A 26318-nucleotide genomic window follows, 5' to 3' on the forward strand; every position below is an offset into this window, starting at 1 on the left:
AGTTTGGATTAAGGTTAAACCCAGAAAAATCTCAGTCTGTTGTAATGGGGCATCAATGTCTGCTTGGAACTCTTGACCGCGATAACCTACCACACACACAATACTAAATGGTAAATCAACAGAATATACTTGGTTTCTTTATGAACAATGACTTAAATTTGAATAGTCAAGTAATATATACAGTATGTGTAATAAAATATTCTCGTTGCTCCATTCTTTAAATCACATCAGAAAATTTCTACCATTTGCTCTAAAAAGATTCTCAGTCAGACGCTTGTGATGCCCCATTTTAATTATTGCGATTCCTTGCTGACAAATGTAACCAATAACCTATCTGAGAGATTGCAGCGTGCTCATAATATCTTTATAAAATTCATCTATAATACGCGCAAATTTGATCATGTAACACCATCCCTGAGCGTTTATCATGGGTTCGCTCGAAAGAACGAAGAATCGTGAATTCACTGACACTGCTATTTAAACTCTTGCATACATCTTCTCCTACTTACCTACCAGCACGTTTTCAGTTTCTAACAACAGTACGGAACCAGAATCAAGCATTTCTTTCAATACCTCATGACAGAATGTCATTATATTCATCCTCCTATACAGCATCATTACCTCATCTTTGACATCGGGGTTGCCGAACGCTATCAAAATTCAAAATTAAGTTATAAATGCACTTTTTGTCTAACGAAATTTATTATTAATAAGTTACTGGATGTGTAGATTACAGCGTTTGTATAATCACTTATTATTGTATTTCTTGTTTACATTATTAATAATGACCCTTTCTCGTGTAGTTATTTAGATTAATAATCTTAATATAGATCTTAAGCTTTGTTTAATACTACTGTGGTTCCCTTCAGGTTTTTTTTCTTTTCAAATGACAAGGCATTTTAACAGAAATTCAAGAGTATCAGTCACAAAAATTTGACTACAGCTGCAGCGGTATAAACGTCTAAATTTTATTTTCACAAACATATTTAATAAGAACCGTTTATATCCAAAACTGAATTTATTTTTTCTACGTTGCCCATAATATTAATCTCATGAAAAAAAGGAACAGCGGCACTTAGTTTATAGGCAGAGTTTCATTGAATAAGGGGGCGTGAAATACTACAGCGGGAAGAGATTAATTTAAAGGATTGGGAGGTTGATGAGTTCCGCGGAGGGCCGAATACACTACTCTAGTTCATCATAACTTTTCAAACCTCCCATTCTAGTTTCAATTTATGGGTCGGCCAGTCTGTTTTTATTATTTTAGATGCATTTGTGGAGCTCTACGCTCGGTTTGTTTCACCCTCTTTCCTTTTTTAACTGGCGCCGGCTTGGAATAATTGTTGATCGATGGAAGTCAATTTGCTTTCAATTAATCGTAATCATTCGAAAATTGATTGCAGTTTTCCGACCGCTTACAGATTTATTACTGTTAATTTCTAACAGGAAAATTATCATATGTTCACGGAACAGGAAGGGAAACGGAAGCAATAAACATTTTTGACGGAAGGAAAATGTAACTGGATGAAATATTGTACTCGTAGTGCGATATGTTTCATAATAGGATCTCTTGTTTATGTGTGTTTTAACAGATCAAAGTTTGAATTAAAGTACATGAAAATACAAACAAGAAGCAAATACATATACCGTGTGGATTCACACACAAATTCCTGAGCTATTAGATTTTCAGGATATGTGATGTTGTACCTCTTCGACGTCAGAACAATACAAAACGCTGTAAGAAATAATTACTGAAACACCGGAAATGTTATTATAGAAACGTCTCATGACATACGTGGCCATAAATTAAATTAATATACAAGACAGAAACATAATTATGATTGAGAATATTTGAATCAAATAAATATTTTCATAAAAATTCACAGAAAAATTGTTTAATATAAATAATAATAATAATAATAATAATAATAATAATAATAATAATGCCTACTTACAAATGGCTTTTAGAAAACTTGGAGGTTCATTGCCGCCCGCACATAAGCCCGCCTCAATCCCTATTCTGAGCAAGATTAATCCAGTTCCTACATTGGTGACCAAAACTCGAGCTGCAGTGATTACATGCGACAGACACCCTATGAAGTAAGGAGACGGAGGAAAGGTACTTGGCATGAAAACTACAGCCAGTGGTGGTTCCTACTAACATCTTGATCAATCCCGCAGATAAAAATCTCAAGCTTTGCTGTATCAGTAATGTCACTGCTGTCATCAAGTGCCAGTGAATAAAATACGATTTTTCTTGCTTCTTTTTTAATCTTGCTCTTGAATATAATCAGGAGTTTTCTAAATTCTTCTCTCGATACTTGGTCGAGAAAGTCATAGTTTTTCAAAATTAAAAACTTATTATGGACAAATTAATTAAGCTATTTTAATCACTACTCTTTGAGAAATTCTGTTCTATTAAAACGCTTTAGAGCACGAGATATTTCAAACCCCATTAGGTAGCTGACTTTCTTACATTTATTTATGTCATCTTTCTTTTCCTGGCTATGAATTAAGACCATGTCGACTCCTGGCGTTTAACAGTTCGTTGGCACATAATTTTGAATCAATTTTTCTACAATATTATTATTATTATTATTATTATTATTATTATTATTATTAAATGAATAACTAATAAATAGTTACCCTCATCTAAAGATTAAGAAGATTAAAATTGAGATAAAAGTTAATAATTTTATCCATTAAGGAGAAGATATAAAAGTATCAATATTCATGTACGTACAGAAGAATTATAGAAACACATACTTAGTGGTCAGTAATAATAATAATAATAATAATAATAATAATAATAATAATAATAATAATAATAATAATAACAATGCTACATTATTCAGCGTTGCAATTAATGTTTCTATATACTCCTAATTGAACCGTTGAGCAAAGTAAACATATTATATTTTGTCCGACAGAACAACAGAAAAGTTCTCCTTCTCATTCTTTATGAAACCACGTTTTACTGCCTGTAGAGAGTTTGTAGAGCGACATGATACCGCCACTGCTTGCCTTCAGTACGTGAATGAAACACACAGCTATGTACAGGAAACTTCTCGTACCCGTTTGAATAGCCTATCTGTTATAATACGATGTAATCACGACACCCGCTTTGGTTACCGCTGCTACAATCTTATCCCAACTTCCTCAAATCAAATTTAATATTCTCCCATCTACGTCTCGGCTTCCTCAAAGGATGTTTTTTTCCTTTCAAGTCTTTCAACTAACACTCTATATGCATTTTTAATTCACCCATATATGCTACATGTTCCTAACCCTCAACCACAAGGGTGCGGTCTCTGAGACAGCTTCAAAAAATGTTAATGTGGAAATGAACCGGTTCCCGACACTTTACGAATGTGAACGCTTGTGTACTTTCTGGCGGGAAGCCAGTTGCCCAGTTCACTTAGTGGTACTCAATTATTTCTGTAGTACTGGAGATATTATACACAGTATATTGCTAGCGGTCTCGTAAGCTGCACGTCTGTGTCATTTGACTGTTTTTCTGCGTTATCGCAATGGATTCTACACAAAGTCCTTTGCAAAAGTTAGTGTTAGTGATGAAAGCTTAATGAGACAGTGCTTGAGTGGACAGAAGATGAGGATAGCGAGGTTGACTCTGCAGGTAAACAACATTTCATCCTTGAGAGTGATAAACAATGATTGCCTATTGAAAGTGTACTGCATATGAAGTAGGCAGTGTTTGGAATATTTCAATTTTTTGCTTAAAACTTATATTATTTCAGTTTTTATTTAATTTAAACATTAAGGGCCGTATTCATAGACATTCTTAGCGTGGGCTTCCTGTGGATGATCAGTGAACTAACGTTTTTCGTATTCATAAACCAGTGTTATCGATACGATATGATATGAATCCTGTACAAGTAACCAGTCGATAGCAGGGGCTAGTTTAGCACGCTCGTAGCGCGGACTAGCGAAATGTCTATGAATATAACCCTAAATGTATAGGCCCATTATTCCGTTAATCTAATTCAAAATTGAACATTAATACGTACTGAGTTTTGATAAACGCGTCTATATGTGTACTCATATATTTCCAAGCAGTATTTGTCACGACATTGAGCATTTAAGATTCTATAAATAAAATATTGCAGTATATTTTATCTCTGTTTTTTTTTTCAAATTAAGCGAAGGAATGTAAAAGAACATCACCCAAGTTATTTCACATCCATTGCCTCATTCTTGTGCAGACAAAAATACTAATACAACAGCAGTATGAGATCGCACGTCTGTTGACGGCTAACATTACGTACAGTACGTCTGTTGTTGAGGGCTAATTACTGTATGACAGGTGAAGAATAAAATGCGTGCAGTTCTGCGTTGTGTAACTTTCTCCTTTCTCCTATAATTTCATCTCTCTTAGCCGCAAATACTTTCCTAAGCACCTTATTCTCGAACACCCTTAACCTCTTATCCTCTCTCAAAATGAGAGTCCACGTTTCACAACCATATACAACAATCGGTAATGTAACTGTTTTATAACTTGTAACTTTCAGAATTTTGAAAGCAGACTGGACGACAGAAGCGATGCATAGATAATAATAAGGCTGACATAAGCAGTGTAGCGTACAATTGCTTTCTTTTGACAAAATATCCAGACATCTATTCTCCGCGGCAAATCTCCTGCATATGACCTTCAACGGCTTCATGGCGCCCGCGAATCAAAGGAGCACAACGTTGTCTAATAAAGGAGTATCGCTATCAGTGAAGACATTGGCGGTCGGGAATTCATTTAATCCTGAAATTCAGTAGCTTGCCAGTTATAAAGAGAATCAAGTTCTAAGTACACCGGAAATAAACCCGTAATTTTAAGTCAAACCATTCCCTCTGTGCAATTATTATAAAGATGCGTAACATTCACGAATGGGAATTATTGATATGTAGAGTTTACAAGTTTTTTGAGCTCGTAGTTGATATGCTTGTCTCAAAGATTAAGCCATGCATGTCTCAGTGCAAGCCGCATTAAGGTGAAACCGCGAATGGGTCATTAAATCAGTTATGGTTCCTTAGATGGTGGACAGTTACTTGGATAACTGTCGTAATTCAGCGTCACCAAGGCAAACGGCCGCGAGGACCGATTGGTTTTGATCTAATAAAAGCGCTCTTTCTCTTTTAAAAGGCAAAAGGTTCAGTCTTCAGTCTTCTGTTAAACGAAAACGGTCCTTTAGCTCGCCGTAACTCGGAAACTAGTAAAGATTATGAATAGCTTCAACTTTTAAAAGTAATTTCCATTCTTTCTCAACATTTCTCACGCTTTGACCCCCCCCCCCTCCATCCAAAGTGAAAAATAACAACTTTGACGCTTGTGTATTTTGAACAGATCACTACAAAATTACCAATTTTTTCTCTCTCTTAAAAAGAAATATTTCGACTTTTTTCTGTGCTTTTCTCAGACATTGATCTATCATTCATAAAAATTACAGCGCGATTAATTGATTAATTGATTGATTGATTGTTTGATTATCATAGAAGCTACGACATGGTAAATGTTAACGAAGCCGGACAAGGATTATGTCCTCCCTTCCGCTACGGCAGTGATGTCAAAGAAAGAGCGCATAACGGACGTTCGATTCCTTCCCGTGCTTAAGTGCTGGAGTGGGATGCCGTAAACACAGATAAGAGCAAGACACAGGGGCGGACAAAGTGAATTATTTTCACACGCCTAGACTTGAACGGAGCAGTATATACCGCACGCACTGGAGATAAGCGAGCGTTGGGCGTCACTTTACTCCTGTGTTCATGAAAACTTGTGATAAAGCTGGCCCAGCTATGCGCTATTAGACGAAACATCACATGTTTTGTCTCCTGGCTTTGCTTGTCTCGGCTAGGTCCCGTCTCACAGTCAGCTGGTTAGTTCACGCGCGTACTATTTATTTTCTTTATTTGATATTTTCAATACTTTCTTTTCAACGGTGCACCAGTAAAAAATATGTGTTTATTTGTACTTTCAATGCGGAATCTAACCATATAATTTAAAAATATTTTTTCGTGGGCAAAGGCGTCTTAATGAAGAAAAATCTAAATTTCTCCATTTCCATAAAAAGTAAGAAAAACTGTTTACATGTCAATATAAACTTTAATTTCTCAGCATCAAAATAAACCATGATTTTGATCATTGGGTGAAAGGGTTTCGGAGCCACAACAGTTTAAAGTTGCTAATTTTGTGAAAATAAGATAAATTAAAATATTTTTAATTTAAACACTATTAAGTTCTGATGTCTCAAACTTTGCACAAAGCATTGTATCGCAGTTGTCAACGGACAGAAAAAGTTTCATTGTATTTAAAAAATGCAAGGTCAATTTTCTCTATATTTCGGTCGAATTGAGATGGAATAGCCCATACATTAAATTTGAACACTATTTATTTAGGCCTACAGGACTGTCTTCAATTGAATACCTCTTTAATAACTCTACTTGATTTTTTTGTTATGTAGCCCTATACATCTGTCAATTCAGTTTACGTATTTGGAAATTAGAAGTTTATCACATTAGTATATACACTGAACTTTTGTAGACTTTGTGTTTACAGCACATGTTTATGAATCATTTGTTTTTAACTTGTTGTTTGTATTTCTTTATGTTGGTGTGCTTGTAATTGGGGATAACTCCCTGTAAGGACCCTCAATAAAGAAATAATAAATTAATTGATACATAGTAAATAATCTAGATATTTGCACTTACGGTAGTCTGTAATGTATGTAATAATTGTAATCGTTCTTCCCCCTCGATATCTCTGTATGTTTGTTCATGGTATGTTGAATAATGTCGCTGTATGCTACTTTTCTTACTAATCGTATGTTGTCCACATATTAAGCACTGTATTATCTCCTTCCTGTTCCTTGCATAGGAACTGCAGTGCTCATTCGACCTGGAACTTGTTATACGATCTCTTCGCTGGTGCATGATTAATGCCAACTGTACACTGTACAACCCTCACTGAAGCTCGTATTCGTAGCTGGCGCGCTCTGCGTGCTCCAGTAGCGCAAGCGTTCTCGTAGCGCATATACGCTCTGATTGACATCACTGCGCTACGGTATCGCCGTAAGTCTCTCGCACGAGACGTAACTCTGTCGCACAACCCAGCGATCTTTTATTGGTTCTCGTCATATGCAGGAAATTTGCCGCGGAGAATAGGGTATTGGCTCTCCACTCTTAAGACCCAAATTCATATTCTGGCGAGTTAAATGATAGTTATGATGCACAAACACTGACTTGATTCACATACCCTCACAATAATTTTGCTTCGAATTATTATTATTATTATTATTATTATTATTATTATTATTATTATTATTATTTTCAAATTCGAATCTGTAGCACGGGGGCAATGTCTTTCCTCTCAACGGAAAGTAATAGATAGAAGGCATCTTACGTAAGACGCACTTTACGGAATAGGAATAAGTGCTACTTGGAGTCCGAATGCAGAAGGAATTTTTTGCATGAAATTTTGCCCATGTATGGGAGCGGTGCTCACTCAGCATCGTGATGAATTTGAGGAGCTATAATGGCTAGCGATATCCGGTTTCAAAAGCCATCTAAAACGGCTGGGAGATCATCGTACTGATCGTAGGGTAGGCTACCTCGTTCTGGTTGGATATTCGTTCACCTCTGCTTAGGCACTTGCTAGTAAGGCCCGCAGACCTAAAATCAGTGGTATTTGGTATTAGCTTTAAACAACTGGTTGTAGCACCCAAATTCAAGTTTGGGCAGCGATTTAGCATTAATATTTGCTGAGGGACACCTATTGTGCTATAAGAGTTTCTTTCACATGCCGCAGATTACATATTTCCACCACAAACTGTGCAATTTTTCTTTCTTTTTCTTCTTGAAGGTAAGATAGCGAAATTAAAATTAATTCCATTTTTCTCCGTATCTCTTTATAAAAAATCCTTAATTTGCTTGTTATGTCCTGATAATTTGCGACAAATGTACACCTAAATATTTATAATAATGAACTAAAAGCATTTCTGAAAATATCTGATTTTCTAGTTTCGCAGGATATTAGTTATTATAATTATAATTATAATTATAATAATAATAATAATTATTATTATTATTATTATCCCATAAACTTTATTGTAATAGGTCAAAATAGTGCCTAATGTTGATAAAGTTCATGAAACAACTGGTTGTACACAAATATATATTATACTATATACACAGTGTTGTATCCAATATTTTAGGAGGTGCTTTAGTATACATCAAAAGAAGAAAAAAATGTTTAATAAACCTGGGTCCTACAACACATATTTTCTTAGATTTGAACACTTGTTCATAGGAGGTGCTCATTGTGATGTCCATTCTTGGTAATGCATTCTTCTATCCTTCGGCGTAGGGAATCGCGCAATCTTTGAAATTCACCTGGTTGTTCTTGATAACCAAAGGTCTAGGGCAGTGGTCGTCAGCACTCGCTGAAATGTGCAATGGGTACGCGGTGCTGTCCCATGTGCACTGTCGTGCAATAGGCAGAGATAGCATACCCGCTAGCAGCTACGCAGTGCACTAGGGTGCACTGCGTTTTCAGCGGGTAAGAGATGCTAGCCCAGCGTGCTCTGTGCTGACGACCCCTAGTCTAGGGGATTTAGATTTGAGGAATGAGCAGGGCAAGGTGCGGGGTCTTCCCAATCAATCCAGCGGTCCTGAAATGTCAGCGTCAGGTGTTCACGCTCATTGCGGAAAAAATGTACATCTGTAGTCTTTGCTGACATGGCATATACTCCAGCAAGGTAGGCAATACGTTAATAAGAAAGTCCTGATAACGAGCTCCAGTTAATCTCTGTGGTAGCACGTATGACCCTTAATCTATCGCCAAGAACGCCTACCCATACGTTGATTGAGAATCGGTGCTGATGCTTTGTCACTTCAAGTGCATGGGAATTTTCATCACCCCACACATGCTGATTACGAAAATTCACAACACCATCTCTGCTGAACCCTGCTCGTATCCGCAACCAGACTTTTCTTTTCAGTATTCCTTGCGACGTATCAGTATTCCATGCCAGGGGTGTCAACTACGGTATGATTATCTGGTAGCCTGCTGTATCGTAAGGCAGAAAATTGCATTGCCATAAATGGACGTCACATTGAGCATCTCCTGTGAACAAGTGTTCAGATCTCAGAAAATATGCATTGTAGGACCCATGTTTATTAGAGATTTTTCTTCTTTTGATGCATACAATCACCTTCTAAAATATTGTATCCTTTTTTTAACACCCTGTATTTATTAATTTGAACAAGTTTGACCTATTCTAAGAACATGGACAAATATACATCTAAAGATCTGCTACATCCTAAATATATCCAACAATCTACACTGTTATAAATATCTTTACAATGAAAGTACTAAAGGGATTTCAAATTTCTAACGGAAGAAATATTTACCCTGCCAACAATTATTTTAAATCTGTTACACATTTGATTTACTTACAAATCTTTTGGACTCTTTTCATTTTCACATGTTATTGAAATATTTTAAACAATGAATTTCGTTATGTTCAATTTCAAAGTGTTGTCGTACAGCATACAAATATATAAATCCATCTCTGACCATGTAACAGAACCAACACAGCGCTCTCACAAGCAAACTTTCTTATGAGGGCAGACAAAAAGTTTTTTTTTCCACCATGTTAATAATGTCAAAACAAGTGCTAATACAAATTTTGGACACTCAAGTGCAATTACGAAAGCCCTTTACAGAAAGAAAACACAATTTCATGGAAAGATTTATTGGAACATGCAGGAATTATTGAGCTATTTTAAATAAATTCCCCATGGAACTGAGACAGTTTCACATACAGTGGGATCAATTTTTATATCCTTGTGTCGTAGAAGTCTGCCGCCTGGGATCGAAACCAGTGTGTGACAGCCGTCTGCATCTCTCTGTTGATCCCATGGTATGACAAATGTCTCAATTCCGGTGGGGAATATGTTGAAAAATAACTCAACAATTGTTGTATCTTTTCCAATAAATGTTTTCAAAGAAACTGTGTTTTCTTTCTGTAAACGGTCCAAAGCAAACTTAATTTTACGGCCCTCATAAATGCGCTCGAGTGTCCAACATTTTTATTAGCACTTGTTTTGACATTATTAACATGGTGGAAGAAAAAATGTTTCCTTGTCAGCTGCCGCACTGCTCGCTGCTCTTATACTGTATGCTCCACTTGCCTAGCCCTTCTTTACATTCTTATATATATATATATATATATATATATATATATATATATATATATATATATATATATATATTCAATCAATTTTAGGCATCCACCAAGTAGCGCAATTTTTGATAGTCTGGTCGAAATGATACTAAACATCAGTGGCGTCCCGCCAATGGACTAGTAAGAGTAGCCTAGTCCCCTAAGTATCATCAGTTTATAAAATTTATTACATTTCATGTTTGAATTTTAAAAAGTTTCAAGACATAACAATATTGACGACTTCAATCTATTTCCTCCCCTCAGCGCTCAACGTCTGTAGAATTGGACTCGTCCAGCGCACGGGAACCCGTCAGCTCGGACTGGACTAGCAGATTTATATCTGTTCCCTTGTCTACGTGAATAGTAAATACGGTTGGGCGATCCCTGATAAACAATTTCCGTGTCTCCATTCGTGTTAGAAAGAATATATTAGTACGTTTATTGTTTTTGTGCATTATCAGTTAAGTATTGAAAGTGTGTCTGTGAAGTGTAACATGGATTAAAACAATATTGTGTGTTTTACGTTGTTTAGTAAACATGGAAAGGGACTCGTTTCGAAATGCAAGTCCATTGCACTCTTACCAACTGCATCGTCTGAATTGTTGCCATCCGGCAGTGGTACCAGTCACGGCTGCCAACAGTCACAATGTTGTATTTTGGACCGTTTGTTAAGCATCGGTACTTCGTTTGGAAGTTTTTTTGTTTTAATCCTGTTGTTTAAGTGAGTTAGTGGCTGTTTATAGATTGTCAGACTTTTCAGGCAGGACAGTGACTGAGATAGAAAAGTTTTTAAAAGACACTGAGTTAGGAGAAGAGGCATTTCCAGAAGTTTATAAATTATGCTGCCTAATAGCTACAATTCCAGTGAGCACCTCCACAGTGGCACGTACTTTTTCCTGTTTAAAACGCGTACAGAGTTACGTACGGAACACTCAGTGCGAAGACAAGCTTTCGCGACTTTCACTGTTATCGATTGAAAAAGCTCTATTGAACAAAATTCAAAGCCAAATACATTTTTACGATGACGTCATACAAAAATTTGCCCGAAAAGGAGAGAGGAGAATTCTGTTGATGTACACGTCGTGAAGGTGGTAACTGGTAAGTCTTATTTTCGTTGTAATACGTATTACCTAATATATATATTTTTTAAATTTTCTGTTTATTATTAAATGATGTCATGACAGTTCTATTATTGCTGATCCCCCCTGAAAAATGTCACCGCTCGCCACTACTAAACATAACACCAATAAACATACACTCAATCTCCACGAAATTAAAATAACATATATTATGTAGCCACAAATGTCACGATTTCTGCCACAGCACACGACCTATCAAAGAAATGTTAACGTAGAACTAAAGCTACAGAGCCAAATAAGTAATACGTTACGAAAATTCCTACTTCTGATGTCAGTTACTTAACAACAGAAATGAGTTACGTCACGCTTCTGACGTCACTTGCTTAGCAATCGTGCTGGCTTAGTAATAGATATTTCAAATAACACACAGTAATCCCTTTGTAAAAACTTGTACAGGTCTATGGTATAGGCCTATGTTAAATAAAAAATAGAAAAATATTTACTAATAAATTAACGCATGAATTGCATAAAGTTTATTTCTTTTTCAGTCATATTGACAATCCTTACAAATAAAAATAAATTAGTTAAAAAAATAAATATCACATTAATATCCAAACGAGAGGACAAACCTTTCACGCAATTTCTGGGGTTCTATAAAACCCGTATCATTTTTTTCTCAGTTTACTGTACTTTCCTGAAATACACGAATGCCAAGCGCCCCTGTAATTTCTTTGGCTATGGTAACGGCAACATCGTAACCATTTTTATTAGAGGAAGAACAGTAAGAACTTAGGTAAATCCATGTCCATTCCTTGCACATTTTTACGAACTTTAAGATGGAATGGAATGGAATTTACAGGAGAAGCACTATAGCACAGCACTGCGACTTGTTACGATCTGTTGTGTATAGTTTCAGTGCATCATTTATAATCACCGGTTACTTACACATGGTTAACTGACACCTCTTTTAGCTAGGGCAAATGCTGTGTGTTCAACAAAGTGACAAACGGAAAGCACCCATAAAGCACTTACTACTTACTTGCCTACTTAGCATATCTAAAATAAAACCGACGAAATCACTAACAACAAATTTAAGATTTTATAGCGTATGCTTTCTGTGTAGCATACAATACTGAATTGACTGTCACACACCACAAGCTTCTGACATCATCAGTAGAATCTCTTAATTGTAGCATTGTTCGCAATAATTTTCAATTGGTGTAGTATTTGTAAGAAAACATCAATATTCTCACTAAACGAATGGCAACCAAGGGCCTTAAAACTTCTTATTTAATGTACATTTGCAAATCTAGTCTTTCAAGTAAAGCTCCCTGTAAAGCAGATTTGAATAATTTCAAGGGAAAAATTGTTCCGGGGCCAGGTATCGATCCCGGGACCTCTGGTTGAACGTACCAGCGCTCTGCCAACTGAGCCACCCGGGAATTTGTATCTTTAAAATATTGTGTAAGAAATAGCCGTGAATGAAACTACTCTTCCTGGAAAGGGTGTGATTCGCGTTACACATTATTAATGATATAATTAAGTTGAAGCTTCTGCACGTCTCATGTTCTTAATATGGGTAATAGTGCTAATGGTGTGGCGGCTACTTCCCCTCTGACGTCACGATATTCACAGACAATGTGACAGATGTATACCTACGCCACCAGGCGGTCGACTGGACAATGCCAGACGATTCTTAGGAGGTCCCAGGATATTGTACTAAACCTATCGCCAAACTTGTTATGTGAGCCTGGATAGCTTAGTCGGTAGAGCATTAGGCTTTTAACCTAAGGGTCCAGGGTTCGAGTCCCTGTTTGGGTGTAATTTTTATGCTACCTAATATATTGTTGAACATGCGTCACAGTGAGAGTATTTGTGATTGAGAATTTAAATTATAATATTGATGTAGCTAACTGCTATAAATTCATTGAAGAAGAAAAATTAGAAGCAAGCAGATGCACATGGCGGGGGATTGTGTTAATAAGTTTATTACTTCAATATATTTTCTCAGCAGTACTCTTCTTCATGTTCTTCCGATCGCAGTTCGGCAGCGAAAAGCACATTCCGATTTCCAAATTGTTCCCCCTATCTAGATTTCGGCTTGATCTCGACGTGCTCATGGTCTGTATCGTGGTAGTACCTTTGCAATTCTGTTTTCATTCGAGCTATCCATATGTCCTTTCCAATATTTTTTAGCGAGAACTGTATTTTATACAATATTTTTAGCTTCTAAATTTTTAAAATTATATCTATATTTTCTCTTGTGATATTATGGTATAATTAATGTAACTCCTATTACAGAGCGAAGGAATCGTGTGTGTATAGCTTGAAATGTTTGCCTTTTCCTTCGAATTCACGATTCACAAACAGAAGAGCACCTTTGAAGACTTTTTAGTTCAAATTTAGTGACGCATTTTTTTCCGATTTCAGTTTTAAATTTTATTTTCAACGTTATATTAAATTTGTTTATCCTATATTTAACTTTTTGTTTCAATATCTTCGTCTAATTTATTTTGTATATTATAGTATATGTAACAGAAATATTTAATTTTTGTTACTTTCCCATAATTTTATCATTACAATATTTTCAAGCATTAATTTATTTCAAATTATGATAATATTTATGTGACCGAGCGAGCTAGCGGAGTGGTAGAGGACTAGCCTTGCATTCGTTAGGTCCGGTGTTCGATTCCAGGGCCGGTAATCTTAACTGAGGTTTTTCGTGGATTCCTCAGTTATTTCCAGGCAAATGCTATGATTGTACCTCTTGAAAGTCCAGCCATGGACTGCGATCCTTCCCTTAATCCTTTCATTTATGTGAGTGAATAGTGTGTAATACTGTATCTTAAAATTTTTGTGTTGTATCGGATGTTGCCCTGGAATTGAGCTGATCCCTCCATGTACAGCTGTCAAAAAAAAAGTGGCCGCACTCGTGAACAGCGAATATTTTCAAAGTCCACTTCGGGTCGCGGCGATGTTACACGATGCATGTGCTTGTACAAGCAGTTCCGGAACTATGGAAGTGTTCCATATCTGCTCCTCGCAGACCAGCGGTAGAGTGCTTGTTTAATGATTCAAAGGTTGTGGGTTCGCGCCTTCTTCAAGTTTTCATTTTATTTTTTAATCGTTCTTTAGCGATGTAAATGATATTCAAATTATCATTTATATCCAGTTATCGTTCTTGATGGATATCACGTTATTTATATTTTGTTATCGTTCTTTAGGGATATGAATAAAATTCAAGTCATCATTTGTATTCTGTTATCGTTTTATAACGATATGAATAATAATAATAATAATAATAATAATAATAATAATAATAATTATTATTATTATTATTATTATTATTATTATTATTATTATTATTATTATTATTATTATTATTGTATCTCCAGTGGGGGTTAGCCCTATTTTACATATGTATGTTAGGGCTATAGTTTTATACACAAAACAGATAAGCATAAAGAGAAATGGAAAAGAAAATTAAATTAGCTTACGCGATGTAAACAAAACATAAACAATCCGTAAATTAGGCATTGCGATTGCAAAATAAATATCAGTTATCAATTTGAAACATACAAAAACATTAACAACACACATACGTAACACTTCTATAACACAAATATGCAGCTTTCCATACCATACATCATAAATTAATACACAATAGTCACACAAACACAATCAAACTATAATTACGACATTGCGACGACATCAAGCATCCTATAACTCACTCACATACATAACAAATCAAGCATCCGTTGCAACACATACACTTCAACATAGTAACCACACTTTTAAAAGTTACAAATTTGGCTCCAAGAAAAATAAATAGGACACTGTTACTAATTACTACTCTTCTACAATTTCTTAAACACATCTGTAATAAATCTGTGAAATTCCGATATGAATAATATTCGCGTTTTTTATATTGTTATCGTTCTTTAGCGATATAAACAATATTCAAGTTATCATTTACCCTATATTCTGTTTTCCTTCATTAGCATTATAAAATAATATTCAAGTTATTTATATTGTTATTGTTCTTTCGCAATATAAATAATCTGTATTTTATGTAGGTAATTATTATAACACAAATAAACATCTTTCTTTGTAAAATGGGTTACTTTATTTAGATAATTAAACACGTATAATATAATATATTATATTAATTAAACAAACCGATATTTATCATTTATATTGTGTTATCGTTCTTTAGTGATACTGTATAAATAATATTCAAGTTATTTATATTGTAATCGTTCTTTAGCGATATAAATAACATAAATTTAATATTAGGTTTGGAAAAATCCAGTTGCATAATACTGCTATTAGTTTTTCTTTTTGTATTATTACATTATACTATCTTGAACCACAATAAAATGAAAAGGAGTAACGAGGAATTGAACCTGAGACGTTGACATCTAAATTCCGACGTTCGTCCGCTGACCTACGAGGGCAAAAGTGTGGAAACATTTTCGGAAAAATTGGCCTAATCACACTCTAAGATTTTCTGATGATTCGTAGAAGCTAGTCCAGGATGCGGGGGGCAAAGGCTAATTGAGATTTCCCGATCTCTGATAGGGTCAAACATCCTGATAGCATTAATATTTAACCCTTGCCGTGACTTTCGGTGAAGTCCGGAGGGCCCAATTAGTCAAATCCACTCTCCTCATCTCCACGCTTGGGTCCCCTGGAATTTAAAAAGATGCGAAAGAGATAGTGGTGTGCGGAAAGCAACGGGATGTTACCGCATTTAGGCCTATCCTTCCCAAGAAAAACTGCAAACATGAACAAAGGAAGCTTTAAATAGAAGAAGAAGCATCTTCTGCGGACCTCTGGAAAAAGAACTAAGGAAGAGACTAGTGAAGTGCTTTGTGTGGAGTGTGGCATTGTATGGGGAAGGAACATGGACATTACGACGAAATGAAGAGAAACGAATTGAAGCATTTGAAATGTGGATGTGGAGAAGAACGGTGCGTGTGAAGTGGACAGACAGAATAAGAAATAAAATTGTGTTTGAAAAAGTGAGTGAAGAAAGAATGATGCTGAAACTGATTAGAAAGATAAAAAGTAACTGGTTGGGTCTCTGGTTGAAAAGAATAATAGACGACATTAGGATATGTGGATCATATGCGGAGACTAAGAGGAAGGAAGAAAATAGGAAAGATTGGAGATTGCTGGGTTTGCAATGAAAGACCTGCCCATGGACAGAACACTTATGTATGTATGTTCAGAATGCCTGGAATATCGTGTCTAAAAACAGTCGCTATTTGCATAGACTAGTCAATTCCATGCCCACTCGACTGCAAGATGATCGAGATAAGAGGAAGATAGACTAAATATTGAATTATGGCTTTTTGTTTTGTTTTTTGATCGCTTAATTGTTGGAATGTTTTAAGGCCGACGCCAGTAAATTTGTTTTGTTTATGCCACGAAAGATATTTTTATTGAGAATAAAATCTTTTTTCTTTCCATTTGCAGCCACAATATCATAATGATAAAGTCATGGCATAATATATTAATGAACCTGATGTAATTACTAAAATAATCGTAAAAGAAGAAGGAGCCATTATGTATAGTTTGTCTCTCTCAAAAACAGAACAAAAAAGAACATAAAAAGCACGTGGTTGTAGTCGAACGCAGGACCTCATGAATAAGAGGCCTGAACGCTACCATTATGCTATCGATAACACACAGAATACTTCCATTATAACTATAGATATCAGGCAACGTGGTCCAACAACATGTAACATCGCCTGTCTCCGAATTGTAGCGAAGATACCTGAAGGGAACTTTGTTCCAGGAGAGCGGCCACTTTTTCTTTTGACAGCTGTACTTGCGTGGTCAAAAAAGTATGTATGTGATCCAGTAGATTAATTCCTCTCAGCCACCGTCGTAGCTCGGTCGGTTGAGGCGCTTGCTTGCCGGCCGATCCGGAGTTGCGCTCGGGCGCGGGTTCGATTCCCGCTTGGGCTGATTACCTCGTTGGATTTTTTCCGAGGTTTTCTCCGACTGTAAGGCAAATGTCAGGTAATCTATGGCGAATCCTCGGCATCATCTCGCTATCACCAATTCCATCGACGCTAAGTAACCTCATAGTTGATACAGCGTCGTTAAATAACCAAGTAAAAAATAATTCTTCTCCCGATAGGTCCTGAAAGGCCTGTGCGACGTGGGTCGTATAAATGAACCTAAAAAGAGATGTTAAATTGAGATAAAGAAGTAAAGAATATTTAAAATGTGGCATGCGCATGCTTATTTTTTAAGGTTTTATTTTAAATCGAGTATGCCGATGTTTAAGATGCTGTTTCAACTGCGAGATAATTAAGCATCGGTGAAATTGGCAATACCGAGACGATATATCGATGGCTGAGAACCAGACTGTTCTAAGTCTAACTTTTTATAAGAAAGAAACCTGTGTTATATTATGTTCCAGTTCTTGTCTGCATATTATATTAATCGAACAAAATTATAAATATTCCTCTCCATAAGGTTCCTATGAAACTATTCCAAATAGTTTCATGTAGCTTTGAATGTCTCTCCTGAAAAAAAAAAAAAATAGTAAAATTGACTTGAAACAGTCAGGTTCTGGGCCATCGATATGGCGAGGATTCGCCATAGGATTATTTGACATTACTTTTACAGTCACAGAATGTCTCGGAGAAAAACTGAACCGAGTAATCAGCCCAAGCGTGATTCCAATCGAGCACAGTGTCTGATCACGAATCCAAGTCATTACTTCCTGAGCTATATTGGTGGTTCGACTTTTGTTTTATATTAAGATTATTAGATGAAATTATTGAGGATCATCAGTGAGGTTTTGGGCGTAACAGATCGAATATTGAACGGATTTTTTGTATTCGACAGATATTGGAGAAAAATGGGAGTATATAATAATAATAATAATAATAATAATAATAATAATAATAATAATAATAATGATTTATTTTAGCTGGCAGAGTTAAGGCCGTAAGGCCTTCTCTTCCACTCAACCAGCAAAAAGTTTATATACATATGCATGAACTTACAAAGAATCCAACAATTTGATTGAGATGAGAGTTACATGTATACAAAAGTTATTTACAAATTAAACAACAAAATACTATGAACTGTTAATTAAACACTGAAATAAACTGTGTAGCAGAATTAAACTAAAATACATAGAATGTTAATATATTTCAAATAATATTAGATAATAGAAAGAGATTATTACGAGACAATTAAAATACAGCACAATCAGGATGATGTCTAAAGAAAAAAGTAACAATGTAGTCAGTGATAGTTTAAATCAGTATGATTGGAGTGAAATGCTAATAAGGTTATCTTTTAAGCTGTTCTTAAAGGTGTTTATTGTCTTGCAGCCCCTAATACTTTGTGACAAGGAATTCCATTGACGCGAGGTGGATATTGTAAAAGATGATGAATAACAAGATGTTCTATGAAGAGGTATACTTAGCGTGCCACAGATAAGTGATCTGGTATTTACGTCGTGGTTAGAGTATAGATAAGAGAAACGAGACGAAAGGTATAAGGTATAAGGGTTACAGTACATAAGTTATTCATAGATTTCAAAAAGGTAGGCTATATGCCTCGATAAAGAGAGAAGTTTTATATAATTTTCTTATTGAATTTGGTATTCCCTAGAAACTAATTTTATTAATTAAAATGTGTTTCAGTGAAACTTACAGCAGAGTCCAGATAGGCCAATTTCTATCCGATGCTTTTCCAATTTACTGCGGGCAAAAGCAAAGAGATGCACGATTACCTTTACTTTTTAACTTCGCTCTAGAATATGCTATTAGGAAAATTCAGGATAACAGACAGAGTTTGGAATTGAACGAGTTACATCAGCTTCTTGTGTACGCGGATGAAGTGAATATGTTAGGAGAAAAATTCACAAACGATTAGGGAAAACACGGAAATTTTACTTGAAGCAAATAAAGCGATAGGTTTGGAAGTAAATCCCGAAAAGTAAAGTATATGATTATGAATATTGTACGAAATGGAAATATAAAAATTAGAGATTTATCCTTCGCAGAGGTTGGAAAATTCAAATACCTTGGACCAACAGTAACAAATATAAATGAGACTCGGGAGGAAATTAAACGCAGAATAAATATGGAAAATACTTGTTATTATTCGACTGAGAAGCTTTTGTCACCTAGCCTGCAGGTAAAAAATCTGAAAATTATAATTTACAAAGCAGTTATATTACCGGTTTTTCTATATCGTTGTAAAACTTGGACTCTCACTTTGAGAGAGGAACAGAGATTAAGGTTGTTTGAGAATAAAGTTCTTAGGAAAATATTTGGAGCTAAAAGGGACGAATTTATAGGAGAATGGGGAATGTTCCGCAACGGAGAACTGCACGCATTGTATTCTTCACCTGACATAATTAAGAACATTAAATCCAGACGTTTGAGATGGGCAGGGCATGTAGCACGTATGGGCGAATCCTGAAATACATATAGAGTGTTAGTTGGGAGTCCAGTGGGAAAAAGGTTTTTGGGGAGGCCGAGACATATATGGGAGACTAATATTAAAACGAATTTGAGGGAGATGGGATATGATGATAGAGAGTGGATTAATCTTGCACAGGATAGGGACCGATGGCGGGCTTAAGTGAGGGCGGCAATGAATCTCTGGGTTTCTTAAAAGACATTTGCAAGTAAGTAAGTAAGTAACTATTAAGATTAATGTTAGTCTGTGTACGGTGTTTAGAGCTACTGCATAGGGAAATGACGCATGTAAACAGAAAGCCGTCAAGAAGTTGTAGAAATGAGAAGAATATATTTAATAGAATCTCTACGAAATGAATATAGAATATACATATATTAAAATTTCCCAAATTTCCCCAGATTTCTCCTTCCTCTTGGTACATAGGCAAGAATTTGTTTAGGCCATCTATTGCGATCTATCCTTTTTTGTTATAATAATTTATATGTTAATACAGAACATATAATACAGAATGATACAACAGACTACAGAATATAATTACAAAAATAGAAATATAATAATATATCAATATAAAAATTTCTCTCTAGTTTTCGTTTATATGCCACTTGCTGTATATAGCGTAATTGCTGTAGCAAAAATTGTTAATATTTTGTTATATTAACATCATTTTACTATGTTTCATCAGTAAATTTAGATGCTTCTCATTGTTTATAACGCAAATCGCCAAAGAAATATCGTTGGCAATCGTCATCTTGGCTACAATCAATTACATAATTCTATTATTTACTATCGTTGACGTGTTTTGTTTATATTCCTACTTTGTACAGTTTCCCTAGAAAAGGATGAGACAATTGAATATCCCTAAGTCTCAGATGTAAGACACTGCGCATGATCAGAGACCAGAGCACTGATACACAAGATAACGAATGTTGAGTTACTTCAATTCAGGCTATTTGGTTTGTTACTAGCATCGTTCCGAAATTCACTTCAAAAACTGCAAAAAATATGATAATATTACGTAAATAAAAGATAAATATATACATAAATCGAGTAGTTAAATCGACAATGGACCTTCATGACTAGATCGACACTCCGCACAGAAAGTAAAGCTTTCGTGTCGTTTCAATAGCTCAGACGCTAAGACTTTTGCGTCTAGTGTAGAAGAGTGCGAGTTCGATTCCTAGTCTACACAACGATTTTTTTTGTCTAAATAACTTTGAAATAGCTAAATAACGTTGAAATAGAGTTTTACAAAGTACTCAGATTAAGTGTTAATGATCACAAACAATACAAAATTACAATTTATAATATTATAAACGTTAATCTAATGAATGCATTTATAGATACACACATATAATTTAAATGCATATGTATTAAAAACTAACAATTAAAATGAAATTAAAAAAATATTCCTAAGCCACACAGACAAACTTTTACAAAGGTTTAGAGTCCTTAGGCTATGTCATTTGTTGAGTAGTTATTACAATATTTTATTAGTAGCTTTCCCATATGTGTAAGAAATGCACTCGCACAAAACAATTTTTGTTAAAAGTGTAGCTTTGGATTATTTCATTCTCATCCCTTAAGTCGATTTTAACTATTTTATCTACGTGTTTGCAATAGTGTTTAATTTAATGTGCATTCAATTTTATTCATGTTATGATTGAATGAAAAAGCACTGTTGCAGTTATTAACTAATTACGTATATTAATACTAATTATTAAATGCATCTTTTAAGTAACCAATTGCAGTATTTTTTGCAATATCCTGAATGTTTAAGTTGTCAATAATATTTCTGTACTATATACTGTAAGACATTAAAAGAATTTGCAGTAGATTTGGGATCCTCTAGTTTATAATCACTGGTTTTAATGAAAAAATATTTTCTTTCTTAGAATATCTACAAGTTTAATTTTAATAATATTCCGAATAGCTTTATTTGCATTATCTGAATGTTGTACTTTTCTATTCAAATGTATACCATTTCCCTCTTTCATAATTTTTTATAAATTACACCGTACTTCTTGTAGTATTTAAGAACATGAGGATCATTACATTGCAACTCAATACATATAGATTCTTCTTTTTAATACATGAGATTTTGAAGTCCCTGCGTTATCTACATGTTTTTACTTTTGAATTTTTTCACAACATTGAGTGGAGAACATCCACTAAAGTGATTCTGAAATTAAAGTGAAAAATACAATACATTTACTCTTAATATCAGTAGTACCAGTATCATATACGTTGTTCCAAGATTAATTTTGTAGATATAAATGAAATAGTCACTAGATACAGCGCTTACGACCCTTTTTTAGTTTTTAAATTAATATTTTGAAATTGTTCAGTGACATTGGAAACACTTAGGATTTGTTTATCATGTTCAGACAAGCCATTGATTATAGGTTCTGTCGAATAGGTTCTGTCAGTCTAATTCTGTGTACAAAACTTTTATCAATGGCTGTGCTACTTCAGCTTGTATGCCGGTGGGAAAATGACTCTACGACTAAAGTTTCCAGTTTCAAGGAGTGAATTTAATTTACTTTTACGGAAAAGTTCCGAGAGATAATCTATGTTTATGTCACTACAGATCACAAATTCCGTATGAGATTTCTGAAGTCTTTTCTTTACAAATGCAATGTTGGCTATAAATATTAATAAATAATGTAAGAAATATGAATGATTGTAGTTAGAAGTCTGATTTACATTATAAAAAGCAAGAAGTTACATTCCGCTGCAAGATTCGAACTTTCGATATTTGGTTTTGTCGTCTAACGCATAAGCACGGACCTATTCAATGCTTATGTTAATAACCTACAATTTAGCTGTAGCAATGTGGTGTCATAACTTGGGATTTGTTTACTTAATGTAATTAGATTTAATTTGATTAGTTTCGCAACAATAATTGGATTTCAGTTATATCCTGTTATTTAAATATTTAATTTACGGTTGATGTATTAACTCTTACTGTGCAAGATGCCCCTTATTTCAATAATTCTATATCACGCTAAATAGTCATTGTCTACACTAAAGTATTATCGTCATCCCTCATTTCTCATCGTAATGGCGAACCGACGTGACATGAGACATCGAGTTATAGCTCTAGTTGGGGCTGGATATGGGGCTAGATCTGCTGGCCGTTTGGTCAGTGTTCTTGGAAGTACAGCCGCGAGGGGGTTCATCGTTACAAAATTCAGGGGAGGTCGAAAATCGCCCTATTCCTGGGCGTCCGTGGATTTCTTCATTGGAAGAGGATGCTCTCTTATTCGAGACAGTTCGACGGACCCCTTCCGGACTGCTAACGAAATAAGAGCAGCATCTAACTTTCCCGGTTCTTCATAGACTGTGATCAGCAGGTTGAGGAAACGCGGTATTAGGAGCCGGAGGGCTGCGCAAATGGAAATATTGGGGGAAGCACAAGCTGTCAACCATCTTGCCTTCGCTACCAATCGAGTTGATTTCGATTGGAGAAATGTATGATGGTATGTGGACAAGATTTTAAGTTAACGGGTCTTTTTTTATGATTTTTTGTTTCAGGAAGAATACTTTTAACTTCCAAGTAAGATTTATTTATTTTTTGGCAAGGTTCAGCCCACTTGTAGACCAAAAAATTGGGCATAAATTATTCCATATTTTTCGACAAATTATACAGTCGAGGAACTCTGAACAAATTAATTACACCTGAATAAAAAAAAAGAGTTTTACCTGGGATCGAACACGAAACGTTTCAGTAACACGGTGGAACCGACACGATATTATATGAGCTACCGAGACAAGACAGTAATAGCCGCAGTACAGAATGTAGATCCCATAGCAGGCATTTGCCATTCGGTACAGAGAAGCAATGATATTTTGTTACCCGAGCTATGTTGTGAAAACGTGGCCTTAAATGGCTGTCTTCTTCGTGATCCTTATTCTGGTCCTTGTCCTTGTAACAATTCTTGTTCTATTTGTCATGGTACTTATCGTTATACGTCGATATCGAGTGAACCGCGCTGTAGAACTTTAACTTCCGACAACCAAAAATCGTCTCATTCTTTTTAAGGGTAACTGTACGTATTTCGTATTTCTTTAGTTTTCTTTAGTTTTTCTGCAATATCGTTATTTTTCCTGTAACTGACACAGGTGAAAACCCATTTGTAGCTTCAATAGCCATTCAATTACTATTGAAAAGATCGTTTTAATTACAACAACGAACACTATCCAGTAATTTAGTTTGAAGAAATTTCACAACGATTAACATCGAGTATCGATCAGCTCTGAAAGGTTATGCCCGAAGAAGACCACGAAGCTGGCCACATTTAAACACTTGGGGTGCTATGCATAGACAATTCGCTAGCCCGCGCTACGAGCGTGCTAAACTAGCCCCGGCTATTGACTGATTACTTGTACAGGATTCATATCATATCATGTCGCTAACACTGGTTTATGAATACGAAAAACGTTAGTTCGCTGATCATCCACCGGAAGCCCGCGCTAAGAATGTCTATGAAATTGGCCCTTGGTGAAAGTAGACCTATCCTCTTTAGACACAGTAGAAGAGTTTAACACTTTCATGATCTCGACATTAGAATAGATGATGTGGTTGGCATCAGCCTTTTTCCCCTGCTAAGACCCGGTATTCGATTAGATAGAGAAGAGGGCTGTGTTGACCCCGAAGCCGTTCAGGAAGTTTGAAACGAGCAGTCACACGAGATTTTCCACTCTGTTTCCAGTTGCATTACTGAGCTACAAGGCCATCGTTAACAGTTGTTTGTGAATTACAGTTTTCACAAGACAGTAAAACGTATAATATTTTTCCAAAGCCAAGTTTTTTAGTCTACTTTTATTCTCATTTTTGTAGCAGTTGTGAAGAAATATTTGATATTCGTTAGTAGCGTACGCCTAAGTCTTTAGTTTTAATGCCAGTGAATGTCTTCAGAGGTATTTTTTTTTAGTTGGATGTTTAACGACAATCAACTACTAGGTTATTTAGCGTCGATGGTATTGATGATAGCGAGATGAGACCGAGGATTCGTCATAGATTACCTGACATTCACCTTATGGTTGGAGAAAACCTCGAAGAAAACACAACCAGGTAATCAGCCCAAGCGGGAATCGAACCCGCGCCCGAACGTACCCCGGATCGGTAGACAAGCGCCTTAGCCGACTGACCTACGGTGGTGGCTCCTCATGGTTATAATAGATTTACATCATCATTCGACAATGTCAGGGCTGCGAAGTGTCAGTTTTAAAACTGACATCACGTTTTCTAAAGTTTGTTAGCTTGTCATAGCACGACACCCGTTTGCCACAAATGCTATGCCAGTCTCTATTTTGTATTATTCGATAATAGTTCAATTTTCGAGTTTGATGTTTATAGAGACGACAGAATAAAACTCAACTTTGTTCCTCAATGAAGAGAGACAAAACTCTCTTCCACTGCATGGTCCAAATTAGACTATGAAGGAAAATAGTACCGTGACCCATAACGTAAATTCCGGGACTAGACGTAACCTGGTTATAAATTAGAGGAAACCAACAAATTTTATCAATTGAAGGGTTAATAATATATGCACCAGGACTTAAGCATGCCCTGTAGCATGATTTCGATTTGGGAATTAATTTCGAGAAAATCCAGGAAAAGTTTCACGAAAGGTGAATGTATCGTATTTGTATCACAGTCTAGTATGAAAATATACAGTCACGAAGCTTGAGTTGTGAGGTTGCTAGGAACAATATAGGCTACTGTGCCGGTACTATTTCGAATTGTCTGTAATGAGGCGATATTAGCGATCCTAGTGGTTAGCAACTATGTATGGTTGCATATTTACAACGTATTGAGCTTCGTGACTGTATATACTAGACTATGTTTTTTATTAAGCAAGAAACGCAAGGAGTCCCAGCTTGCGAAGTATGTGATTAACCAGCGTTTCTCTCCTGAGCAGCAAGAGAGCAGCCAACTGATTACTGAACTCGATAAAAGTTACGTCGCATTTCGATCACCAACAATGATAAAAGTATTCTTACGCCACGAATCACAGCTGGACTAATCACATTGGTCCAGTGAAAGTAATCACCCATTTTAATTGGCTAAATTAAAACACGCATTGTTCGAACTCTTTTCTTACGCACACCCCCTTCAAAGCGACTTATTACCGTATTGCACAGAATCGATTTAATTGTAATAGATTAAATTAAATTATGTTTTATTTATCGACGCTCGCAACTGAGAGGTTATATCAACGTCGCCGGTGTGCTGGAATTTTCTCCTGCAGGAGTTCTTTTACATGCCAGTAAATCTACTGTCATGGGGCTGTCGCATTTAAACAGACTTAAATGCCATTGAATTGGGCCGGGATCGAACCCAGAACCTCGAGCATAGACGGCCAGCGCTATACCAACTACACTACCGAGGCCGGCAATAGGAATAAATGATTAAGATGGCATCCTAAAGTACATATAAACGAAAAGGTCCTAAAGCCCATCTCACCTGCTGGGTAACGTGGGTGATGCCACGGCCGGGAAGCCGGTAAGAGAACATAAAAAGCGTTTGTTAGAAGATTAGAGGACA

The 26318-nt window shown here is 35.7% G+C and overlaps 1 protein-coding gene and 1 non-coding gene across 3 annotated transcripts in view; both read left to right on the forward strand.

Moving 5' to 3' along the window:
* The first annotated feature begins 3515 nt into the window (after positions 1–3515).
* Positions 3516–26318, forward strand: part of LOC138708622 (dipeptidase 1-like) — an 817747-nt gene continuing 794944 nt past the window's right edge. For both annotated transcript variants that reach the window (XM_069838726.1, XM_069838727.1), the window contains exon 1: positions 3516–3637. The gene's annotated coding sequence lies outside the window, so the exon portion shown is untranslated. The remainder of the gene's footprint in view (positions 3638–26318) is intronic.
* TRNAK-UUU (transfer RNA lysine (anticodon UUU)) lies at positions 13057–13129 on the forward strand. Its single transcript has one exon. It is a non-coding gene; the product is annotated as a tRNA-Lys (tRNA).

The sequence above is a fragment of the Periplaneta americana genome, chromosome 11 (assembly GCF_040183065.1).
Source record: "Periplaneta americana isolate PAMFEO1 chromosome 11, P.americana_PAMFEO1_priV1, whole genome shotgun sequence".
In the NCBI taxonomy this organism is placed as follows: domain Eukaryota; kingdom Metazoa; phylum Arthropoda; class Insecta; order Blattodea; family Blattidae; genus Periplaneta; species Periplaneta americana.